The sequence below is a fragment of the Apodemus sylvaticus genome, chromosome 8, assembly GCF_947179515.1.
Source record: "Apodemus sylvaticus chromosome 8, mApoSyl1.1, whole genome shotgun sequence".
NCBI classification, from domain to species: Eukaryota; Metazoa; Chordata; class Mammalia; order Rodentia; family Muridae; genus Apodemus; species Apodemus sylvaticus.
The window spans coordinates 77,636,275-77,648,886 of NC_067479.1; positions in this window are offsets into that span (position 1 = coordinate 77,636,275).

Here is a 12,612-nt window from a genome sequence, read left to right on the forward strand (position 1 = left end):
TGGTAATCATGGACACATGTGAGATATGTGAGATGCGCCAGAACATGCTGCCAAGCATTGAGACCCACAGTGTCCAGCTGACTCAAGAACTATCTCCTCTGTGAATTTCTTCATCCTACAGGCCTATACTTCCTTCTGAACCTGAGAGAGATCATGTCCCGGTATCCTCAATGCTGCTTCTCTCATAGGAGGTCTGTCCTAACCAAGAACACAAATGAGACACTCGTCCTTGTAACCACACTAGCTGGGAATCCTACCAGTGTACATAGGATCTATCCTGCTCTGCCTGAGTCCCATAGTTCTTCCACTCTGTACCTCCATCTGCAACTGGGACAGGTCCTTCCTTTGTACCACAAAGCCTGGCTCTCTCGATGTAGGTTCACCCTAACCATGAACATAGCAAGTCTTCCCCCATCAGGGACATGGGAGGATTGTTACAACCAGGAACACAGGACTCCTGCCCTAACCAGATACAGTGCAGCCAGCCTTCAAGTAGGCCTGCTCTAATCCAGATCACAAAGCTCTACATGCCTCCAAGGAGGGCTGGTCCAGTCAGAGACACCCAGGCAAGTTAACACCAGAGATGACCAGATGGTGAGAGGCAAACACAAGAACTAAGCAAGACACCAGTTTAATTTTGCAGCATTCTTACCTAGTTCTTCCATCACAGCAAGCCCTAGGACCTATTTCCCTCATGAATATTGTCTCACTTAGGGTTTTACTGCTGTGAACAGACACTATGACGAAGGCAAATCTTTTAAAGGACAACATTTAACTGAGCATAGCTTACAGGCTCAGAGTTTGATTCTAGTATCATCAAGGAGAGAACATGGCACCATTCATGCACACATGGTAAGGAGAAGCTCATAGTCCTATATCTTCATCTTTAGGCTGCTAATGGAAGACTAAATTCCAGGCAGCTAGGATGTGGCTGTGATAGTTACACAGCTAATCCAACAGAGCCACATCTTCTAATAATGCCACTCACTGGACTGAGCATATATAAACCATGACATTCCATTCCATAGCCACAATAGGCTTGTTCAAGCATGGGAATCTATGGGGGCCATATCTAAACATAACATAATGCAAAATGCATTATGTCCAACTTCCAAAGTCTCCATAGTCTACAGCAGTCTCAACATTAATAAAAGTCCAAAGTTCAAGTAGCACAACAAAAACTGAGAAAATTCAAAAAAATTCATCAGAACCTACTACAAAAGCCTATACTCAACACAACTGGAAAATCTGGAGGAAATAGACAATTTCCTGGACAGATACCAAATACCAAAATTAATTCAAATAGACCATCTAAACAGTCCCATAATCTCTAAAGAAATAGAAGTGGTCATTGAAAGTCTTCCAACCAAAAAAAGCAAAGGACCAGACAGTTATAGTGCAAAATTCTATCAGACCATTGAAGAAGACCTAACATCAATACTCTTAAAACTATCCCACAAAATAGAAACAGAAGGAACACTACCCAACTCTTACTATGAAGCCATAATTATGCTAATACCAAAACCACACAAAGATCCAACAAAGAAAGAGACCTTCAGGCCAATTTCCCTTATGAATATCAATGCAAAAATACTCAATAAAAATCTTGTCAACCGAACGAAAGACCACATCAAAATGATTCTTAATCATGATCATGTAGGCTTCATCCCAGGGATGCAGGGATGGTTCAATATATGGAAATCCATCAATGTAGTCCACTACGTAAACAAACTCAAAAAAAAAAAAAAACCACATGGTCATTTCATTAGAAGTTGAAAAAGCATTTGACAAAATTCAGCATCTTTCCTGTGAAAAGTCTTGGAAACATCAGGAATTCAAGGCCCATATCTAAACATAGTCAAAGCAATATACAGCAAACCAGTAGCCAACATCAAACAAAATGCAGAGAAACTTGAAGCAATCCCACTGAAACCAGGGACTAGACAAGGCTGCCCTCTCTCTCCATATTTATTCAATATAGTACTTGAAGATCTAGCTAGAGCAATTAGACAACAAAAGAAGTTCAAAGGAATACAGATTGGAAAGGAAGAAGTCAAATTATCACTATTTGCAGATGACATGATAGTCTACTTAAGTGATCCAAAAACTCCACCAGAGAACTTGTACAGCTGATAAACAACTTCAGCAAAGTGGGCAGATATAAAATTAACTCAAACAAATCATAGCCTTCCTATACTCAATGGATAAACAGCCTGAGAAAGAAAGCAAGGAAACGACACACTTCAAAATAGTCACAAACAATATAAAATATTTTGGTGTGACTCTAACCAAACAAGTGAAAGATCACTATGACAAGAACTTCAAGTCACTGAAGAAAGAAATCAAAGAAGACCTCAAAAGATGGAAAGATCTCCTATGCTAGTTAATTGGCAGGATTAATATAGTAAAAATGTGTCTGGGCACAGGGGAATAGTTCCTGAACAGAACAACAATAGCTTATGCTCTAAGATCAAGAATTGACAAGAGGGACCTCATAAAATTACAAAGTTTCTGTAAGGCAAAGGACACCATCAAAAGGACAAATTGGCAACCAACAAATTGGGAAAATATCTTCACCAACCCTACATCTAACAGAGGGCTAATATCCAATACATACAAAGAACTCAAGAAGTTAGACCCCAGAAAACCAAATAACCCTATTAAAAATGGGGTACAAAGATAAACAAAGAATTGTCACCTGAAGAACTTCAGATGGCTGAGAAGCATCTTAAAAAATGTTCAACATCATTAGTCATTAGGGAAATGCAAATCAAAACAACCCTGAGATTTCACCTCACACACCAGTCAGAATGGCCAAGATCAAAAACTCAGGAGAAGACAGGTGCTGGCGAGGATGTGAAGAAAGAGGAACACTCCTCCACTGCTGGTGGGGTTGAAAATTGGTACAACCACTCTGGAAATCAGTCTGGTGGTTCCTCAGAAAACTGGTCTCGTCACTTCAGGATGACCCTGCTATACCACTCCCGGGCATATACCCAGAGAATTCTCCAGCATGTAATAAGGATACATGCTCTACTATGTTCATAGCAGCCCTATTTATAATAGCCAGAAGCTGGAAAGAACCCAGGTGTCCCTCAATGGAGGAATGGATACAAAAAATGTGGTATATATATACAATGGAGTACTATTCAGCCATTAAAAACAATGAATTCATGAAATTCTCAAACAAATTGATGGAGCTGGAGAACATCATACTAATTGAGGTAGCCCAGTCTCAAAAGATCAATCATGGTATGCACTCACTGATAAGTGGATATTAGCCTAGAAACTTGAATACCCAAGACATAATCCACATATTAAATGATGTCCAAAAAGAACGGAATAGTGGCCCCTGGTTCTGGAAAGACTCAATGTAGCAGTATATGGCAATACCAGAACAGGGAAGTGGGAAGGAACAGATGGGTGAACAGGGAAGAGGGAAGAGGGCTTATGGGATTTTCAGGGACTGGGGAGCCAGGAAAAGGGAAATCATTTGAAATGTAAATAAAAAATATATCTAATTAAAAAAAAGACCTAGCTCCCTGGAAGGCTATCAACCTTCAGATAAAAATGTAGAACTCTCAGCTCCTGCACTATGCCTGCCTGGATATTGCCATGTTCTTGCCTATGATAATAGACCGAAACTCTGAACCTGTAAGTCAGCCCCAATTAAATTTTGTCCTTAAAAAAAAAGAAAATCAATAATCAACCTTAAGAGACCTATTTTATCAATGGATAATAGACATAAGCTGGCATTTTGACAAGAGAAGATGCAGAAAATATTATTAGTTCCAGAGCTAAGGAACACTTTTCTGTTGTTTTTACATTTTTTCTGTTTGTTTCTGGGATTTTAAATTCCAGCACCAAAAGATATGTAAACATGCATGGCTGTACTTACTCTGCCTGTCAGAGCCTGCATGCTCCTATTTACACTTACCGCTATGTATCGTATTCAGTTGTAGATATCTTATGAATGCAGATCATAGTCCAAAGCACCAAGAGCTTCAGACCTGGAACTGGGAACTCAGACAGATAGATGCTGGTGAAGGGAGAGCTAATAGGACTACAGAGCAGCAACCCAATGTCCCTGTTGACCTTTGCTCACAGAAGCCTGCTCTGTCTGGTTGTAACTGAGAAAGGGAGAATGTGGGATTTTATCTTTTAAAGAAGGGACATAAACTGTATAATTTGATATTCCCTTGTACCTGAGTCCCTATATTGATAAGAATAGCGAGTTTTCATTGCAAAAATGAGATCCTAAAACACAGATTTCATGAAAACACATATCTGTCTATACTGAAACAATATCTCCTCTTAAGACATGTGAACAACAAAGAATACAATTGAACTTGCATAAAATTAAAGGTGCGGGAGAATGATTGTAGCCTCTGGGAAAGAAGGCAACCAGGGGACTTGGACTACATGTTACATACAAGGACCCCAGAAGTAGATTTATAATGGAGAAGAATCTCCCTCATCCAAGGACCCTAGAGCTTTAGGTCTAGCAACCTTGTATCCATGAGAACAGTAGAATCTTCTGTGATGTCACCAGTGTTGTGGTGACACCAACTGCCTGTGGGGTATTCCTTCAGAGCCTACTGGGTTCAGAAGCAGGCATGCTGTCCAGGCTGCGCAGGATATTTCGGAGGGAAAATAGAATACAGACAGAGACCAGGCCTAGGCAGAAGAGGCAGAAGGAGGCTGGTCTTCTGTCTTATTGGGAAACAAGAAGGAAGAAATGGTCATGGGGAAGGCACAGTGAGTCCTCGGCAAGGGTCAGGGAGCTTCCTGGAAGAGGTGGGCTTAGGCAGGTTCTACCAGTAGTAGGGCTTATGATCTGGATCCTTGATATTACTCAATGGCAGACCCAGATTCAAGAATTTCAGATGATTAGTTTTGCAGAGAGCCAGGAATTTACAAGCCTGCAGTTGCTTTGCTCAGAGATCTTAATTTCCTGATTTGGGAATTATGTCAGGGGGAAGCTCTGTGAGAAGAGCACAATGGTACTGTCAAGATAGAGTGTTGAAGCCCATAATCCTCAACAGTTTCCTGTAGTTTACATGAGTATGTGAAACCAAGGACAGGGAACGATATTCCCCTGCTCCTGAATCAAGGTCTCAGACACTTTGGTTTTGAACAAACATGATGTGGCCTGATTTACTGTATGGGTTAGTGTAGTAGAGTGTGAGCTTGCATCACCAATTTGAAGAAGTCCTGATAGGTGTTCACTTGTAGGAGATGTTAGGTGCTAGTGTTTATGGTCAATCTGTTGGTGCTAAGCATTATGAAGTAAATACATTGTCCGATAAGAGGTGACAGTGCCCTCCCATGCTTCTTGCTTGGGTCTGATTATACAATTGAGGGCTAGGGGGACTGTAGTAGTGAGTGAGGCTTATGTTTAGTGAAGGTGGTTGGGAACAGGGACATAGCTGAGGAGTCTATCTCAAAGATGATTTTCGGTTCTTTCAGGGATTCCCTGTGTGTCTAGAATTTCCAGTTCCTTGGGCTTATGTTTGGGACTAAGTATAGTTTCTCAATTCCCTGTCCTATTATCTCTACATGTTTACTAGTGTTGATCTACCTACAGAGTCTGATGGGAAGGTGTCATCACAAGTCTCCACCATCAATGAGGAGGAGCAGAGAATGAAGAGGTTGGACAAGCTCAAAAGGGATATCCAGAAGATGGAAAATGAGAGAAATGAACTCCAGGGAATCCTGGCCCATTATACTAACAAGGACTTGAACGACAGGTAGTCATTATGCCCAGTTCTTTGCTGGTTCTCTTGGGGCCTCTATGTTAACCCCAGATTTCCTCTTATCATAGGAGGCTACAATTCCAGACTGACTTCATGTCCAAATTCATTTTGCTGATTGGATGTTCAAGACAGAGCCTGAATTTCATTCAGATAGAAGTGAGATGGGTTCACGGGCTCTTACAATTCCTCCAAAAGTATATCGGAGCCTGTGGCATGACTCAGAGTCTGGGATATGGGGAGTAGTATGTGAGTTCTCACCCTGCAGTTTTAGAAATCTGGACAGGTGTTGATTTGTTGGAGATGCTAAGTACTGTGTGTTTATGATAAATAGTTATTGTAATAGACATGGAAGTACTTTGGGTGCAATTAGTTCTGTCAATATGTAGAGGGGCCCGGTCACACATGCTGCCTCTCATTATTTCTGGACTGGATGCATTTCATCGCTCTTCTCTCCAATTTTGTTCATGATAATCTGAGATGATGCCCCATCATTGAATCTATGTGGCATTCTGATTGTTTCTGAGTGTGTGTGTGTGTGTGTGTTCCACTTATGATATAAGGATTCTGTAGTATGTGATGGGGCAGAGATTTTCCCTAACTCATTTTCTAATGATTTTGATGAATCCAGAGAGCCTCACTTCGAGCAGGACAGCAAGTATCTTCTGTGTTCACTTTGGGTTCCCATTGAAAACTCCTGGTGTATGTTATAAAGCCTTTTCCCTATAAATACTGATTATGTCCTTTGGAAATTTATGGACAAAAGTTCCAATGATTGATAATTCATTAAATGAAAACAGAAGTGCCTTCTCAGGATTAAGGTGGACCTAGTCCTGTGGCACAGGCTCCTGGAAATTTGTTGGAGAGCTAGTCTATTTTTTGAAAGCCTCTCAGGGAGCTAAAGCACGCCAGCTCCCTTCTTTTACTTCCCTGGCTCTACTGGCCCCATGTGAAGAGTAACAGGTTTAATAAGCACCTGGAGAACCAGTACCAGGGAGGAAGGATGTGGCAATAGGGGCTGGGGTAACTGACGATTCAGCTTGAATTGACTTGATCCCTGTATCCTTAGTTCATGGGGATATTTGCTCCTTGGGCCTTGCCCTCCCACAGGAACAACTTTGAGAAGTTCATGCTTACAATGCAATACCACCAAATGATGACTGACCTCAAGAAAATGCCACAAGACATCAGTGAAGCCTTGTCCAAGAGCCAGGAACTGACTAAAGAAAATCACTCATACTGGTGAGTGACTAACATGGTCATGACACAAGCACTAGACACAGAAGGTGTCTGCCCATCCTTGTCTTTGAACCAAAGTGAGGGCTCAGGTTATATACTGTTTGCCTCTTAAAAGGAATCCTGCCCCTTCAATGCAAGGCTCTAGGCTTTTTACCTCTCAGACACATTTTGAACAAGTGTGAAGGGTCTGTGAGCCCCTCCAGCCGTTTTTCCTTTCCAACTCAGTATCCTTGTGTTAGTAAACATTTGCACCATCATGGAGATATCAATCAACCTTGAGCCTCTTGGGCTCTGAAAGGAGATTTATACCTCTGGTTTCTGTGAGACATATAGAAAGATTGTCTACATTTTGGGTGTCTTCTCTCCTAGAGAAGGTTTGCTATCTAACTACAGATAGGGTTTTAACACCATGGGCCCATTAGTATACATAAGACCCATGTCCTCTTCTGGAAGATACCTGAGAACCTACTGGTGTCAGTGTTTATAGAAATACTTTGAGACTTCTGGAATGTGGCTGTCCTCTGCATTTGACTTTACTCTATGCAATATTCCATGACTAATCTGGACTATAGTCTGAGGCTGACTGGGGATCAGGGCCCATGAAGGTGGTTGGTACATGGAGGAGTAGGAGGAAGATGGATGCTCTCTGGGAATCAACCATTTTTGTTTTTGGCTCAGGATCAATAATTTCCAACTCCTAAGTGAATATAACCATCAAAAGCACAAAGTCAAGATGTTGTGGACTGAGAAAAGGGAACTGCTACAGGAGCAGATTGCACTGGAAGAAGACAGCAAGCTAACGAACATTTTGTGTATAAAAGGCTGCGAGGTTTTGAATGACTCCTATACCAAGCAGCATCAGGTAGGATGAGTGAGCATAAGGGGCAGGTTGCTCTCTTCTCTAAACATAGACACAGGCCAGCCCATGTAACCATCCTGAACCTTATCCCGGTACTCTCCTATGTCTCAACCAGTTGTTCATTTCTCTGATCATTTACAAACTTTCTGTGGAGTTAGCCTCTTACAGGACACTGGAGGATAGGCAAGCAGACCCTCCTGCTGAAGTAAAAGCTGCAGTTCATTATGATGTATAATTTGAACAAACACTACCCACCTACATGCCATTATGTTAGAAAGGTACTATGTGGGTGCATCCATTTTAGTAGAACAGAACTTTGATAAAGTCAGGTCTTTAGCTCATTTGCTTTGTAGGAGTCATTTGGGTGCATTGCAAGATGGTCTCTATACCCTACCTAGATCTTGTTTCATACAGAAAGAGCCTGAATTGTATCTTGCCAGTCCTGTTTTCTCTCAGTTTTGCTACTGGAATACCCAAAACATAATCCACACATCAAATGAGGTACAAGAAGAAAGGAGGAGTGTCCCCTTGTTCTGGAAAGACTCAATGAAGCAGTATTCGGCAAAACCAGAACGGGGAAGTGGGAAGGGGTGGGTGGGAAGACAGGAGGAGAGAAGGGGGCTTACTGGACTTTCGGGGAGTGGAGGGCTAGAAAAGTAGAAATCATTTGAAATGTAAATAAAAAATTATATCGAATAATAAAAAAATGACAGAGAAAAAAAAAGAATAAAATGTCTCCAACTCTCTCACCATAAGCAAAGATGTGTGTTCCTAAGCAGTATCAGTCCCCAAGAGATGGATAGCAGAGTCCTGAGTCTCACTTGAAACATCAGATTTCTATAGACTACATTCATATCTTCTTCCAACATTGTGGTCTCTTCATAAATTCCTGCTCACTTATGATTTCTGTAGAGTGTGTGTAAGTGTATGTGAGTACGTGAGGATTTGAGTGTGTGTGTTTGTGTGTATATGTTTGTGTGCTTGTGAGTGTGTGAAATGCATATTTTTACAAATATGTATATTGTTGGTTGTATTGAGTGTCCATGTATTTACCTGTGGTTTTGGTCAATCTCTATGTATCATAGTCCCTTGAGCCCAAGTGTCTCACTGACCTTGAGACTTGCTGAGTATATCATGGGTATGGCTTGCTTCAGTACAGATTCCCCCTCATAGTTCTGCAGAGTGCTGATTTCAGATAAATCATTGCCTGTTAATTCACTCACCTCCTTTGGACTGACATTCAGGATGTTTTTTATATAATATGAATTGTAATGTGTTGTAAAATTTCTGGATAATAACACTGGAAAACTGTGTTTATTGGTAGTACCATGGTCTTTTCAGGAATAGCATGTAGGCTTAGGGAGCAGAGTATTTTTCACCTTGGGGTTTGCTGGAGGATGATCTTGAAACCCTCTGTCTTAGGATCCTGAAAGGTGTGTGGATCCACTTGTCTCTGCAGAGCTTATAACATACTTATAGGATCTGCATGGAAAAAGTGCCTAACTCAGAAATAAGTACTGGCTGGGCAGTACAACCCGGGTTAGTCTACGAGCCTTACACACATTTTAGGTTCCACTATCTCCTCAAGTGAGAGTAAATGTGCTGAAACATACCAGTATTTTTATTGATTTCTGTGTGGGAGATGGGTGGGTGGGTATGTGTGTGTGCTTTTGTCCATTTGTGTTTTAGAAAATTTATGTTGTGAATTTGAATAATGGTTGGTCCTTGTTGTTGGTGCCTGTATATACAGCTGTGTGTTCAAGTTCTTGTGTGTGTGTATGTGTGTGTGTGTGTTCATGAGTGGGAAGACATGCCCTTGTCTCTGTGCATATATGTATATATTATATGTATATATTCACATATTCACTTGGTAAGCAAACATCCTAAATGGTAAAAGAAAACATCTTTAATGAGAAAAGTCCTCTGCCATTTCATTTTGCATCAGGGAAACATCAAATACAGCAGCCCAACATCATGCCTCTCCACCTATCACATAAGAAAATAAGGAGACAAGATGGTGTAAAGTCAGATTTTAAAGGGTTTGTAGAGGAAAAAGTATTTCTGTGCATAGAAATCATTTGTAAGAAAACAAAGGACTGTGGTACATAAAAATATGGATGAGGCTTCTCTATCAAACCTATGTTCCTGAGAATCATAAAGGCTGGCTTAGCCATTGTGTCCCTTGTCTGCGCTTGGTGAATCCTGCCTATGCACTGGAAGGTCAGGGGGCTCGGTACATCTTCTCAGCATCCTAGTTTGTTTTCCTCAGTACCTGCTACAATTTTCTTTCCAACCTTGACTACATTTAATTCAGTTTTCTGTGGCCATGGAAATTGTCCAGGGTGTTATAATTTGAATGATTGAGTTCCTTGGTATTGCATTTGTACCGAGCCAAAAGGTCATATACATGGTGAAGTGCAAGAACAGGGCTGCCTCAGACACTTGGAAGTCTGAATCACAAACACTGTGTTCTGTCTGCAGCTCTCTGTAACTGCTGTTATTGAAAATCATTTGCTCTGAGTTAAAATCATCCTCCAGGAGTGCTGGGAAAAATGAATACCCTCAGACATTGCTGGTGTTGTCAAATGGTGTATCCCTTTGAGATGCCATGTACAATTTTTCAGGAAGTTGAACTGCAATCCCCAATGAAATGGCAATTCCAGATCCAGAAGTAGGTGTCCATAGAGAAATAAGGGCAGATGGTGGTTTTAGGTTTAGGTTTCATAGAAGACCCAAACTAGAAACTATGGAGATGTCCATCAGTAAAGGAGTAAAAATTACATTGCAGTTCAGCCTTTCCAGGACTATTGCCAGTGTGATAATGCATGCCACTAATGAGGCTTATTTTCCTCAAAATATTCCCAACAGAATCTCCTTACAGGCAGAAAAGTTTCACTCTGCATCCTGGTTATGGAGATTTACTAGTTGCCTGGGATCACTGCTTTGGTTCCAAAGTCAAACAGGCTATGGAAAATGGAGGGCCTATTGGAAGATGCCACTCACTTTGGATTCAGACTTCCAAGTGTCTGAGGCAGCCCTGTTCTTGCACTTCACCATGTATATGACCTTTTGGCTCGGTACAAATGCAATACCAAGGAACTCAATCATTCAAATTATAACACCCTGGATTCAGTGAATAACAGGGAGGAGCAGGCTGGTCCACCTCTGTCCAGTGTGCCTTCACTGGATATATGATGTGCATGAAATATTAGAGAAATGTTGTATTTTACTTTAACTCCACCACAGTATATAGTTCATAGTTCAGTATCAAGCATTCTTTTTTAATCTGAGAAACACATCCAGACCCATGTGCTCTTTGGCCATTCTCCTTTGGGGATATATAGGACATGAGCTCAGCTGAAGGGTCTTACTGCATTGCCCTGCTGAGCAAACCTGGTGTTTGCTGGCAAGTTCTCAACAGGCCTTTTGTTCTTCCTCCCCTCAGTCTGAAATACTCCATCAGAACCACAAACAGGGTACTCAGACCCAATACTTCTTCAGGAGCACTGAGTGTGCATAGCAAATAAAAAACCATTGCATCTCATCCCTGTAACCATGGAAATCTTGGGCTGCATTTTTCCTTTTTGCTATACTATATGTGATGATGCCTTTATTTTGTTTAGACTGTGTTCCAGCAAGGGTGCATGCTTGGAAGGTTTCAGAGAAGTGCTGACGGACATCAAGATCTGCTGAGCATTCAGGAAGAGTCTGAGAAGGTCATTCTTTGCTGATCTTAATGGGTCATCAAGAATTATTTCATAGTGATCAGTCATGTGAACTTGAAAGCCTTTGTGGTATCATCTGTAACACATCAGAGGCAGAGCCTTGAAAGGACTTTTCCATCAGCAATGCCCCCCTACCCCAATGAGGTATGCCTACTTTCATCTTGAAGATGTTCTTATCACCATTGACTGCCTTTGTACTATTTTTCCAAAGTAAGCAATAGGTTATAGGGCTCTGTTTCAAATCTGCAGCAAAAGAATCATGTTTAGCTTAATTATAATGTTTGGGTTTTGGTTAGTGTTTTGATTGTTTTGGGTATTTAGTTTTCTTTGTTTTTGTTTGAAAGTTTGGTATTTGTTATAGTTTTGTTACTGTATTTGATTAGCTGTTTAGCTAAGTCTATATACTTTATAAATTGACTCCCCATTTAAGCTGATATTGAATAAAATTAATATATTTTTATGAATAAAACATAATCTCTAATTTTTCTCTAATAAGGACCTACAGTGTTCATGTGTGGTTCACAATTCTCTAACACTAATTGTATCACGTGGGAATGGACCTCTTCAAGTACCATGTGGCTGAGGCTTCATAATTAGGTCCCAGTTATCCAGAGCTACACAGAGAATTGTGCTTTGGATGTGGGTAGTGGCTGTGTTAGTCAGGGTTTCTGTTCCTGCACAAACATCATAACCAAGAAACAAGTTGTGGAGGAAAGGGTTTATTCAGGTTACACTAACACATTGCTGTTTATCACCAGATCACCAAAGGAAGTCAGGAATGGAACTCCAGCAGGTTAGGAAGGATTTTCTGATGCAGAGGACATTGAGGGATGTTTCTTACTGGCTTACTTTCCCTAGATTGCTAAGCATGCTCTCTTATATAACCCAAAAATACCAGACCAGAGATGGTACCACCTATAATTGACCCTACCCCCTTGAGCATTAATTGCAAAAATGTCCCCCAGCTAGATCTCATGGAAGTACTACCCCAACTGAAGGTTCTTTCTCTGTGATAACTCTATCCTGTGTCAAGCTG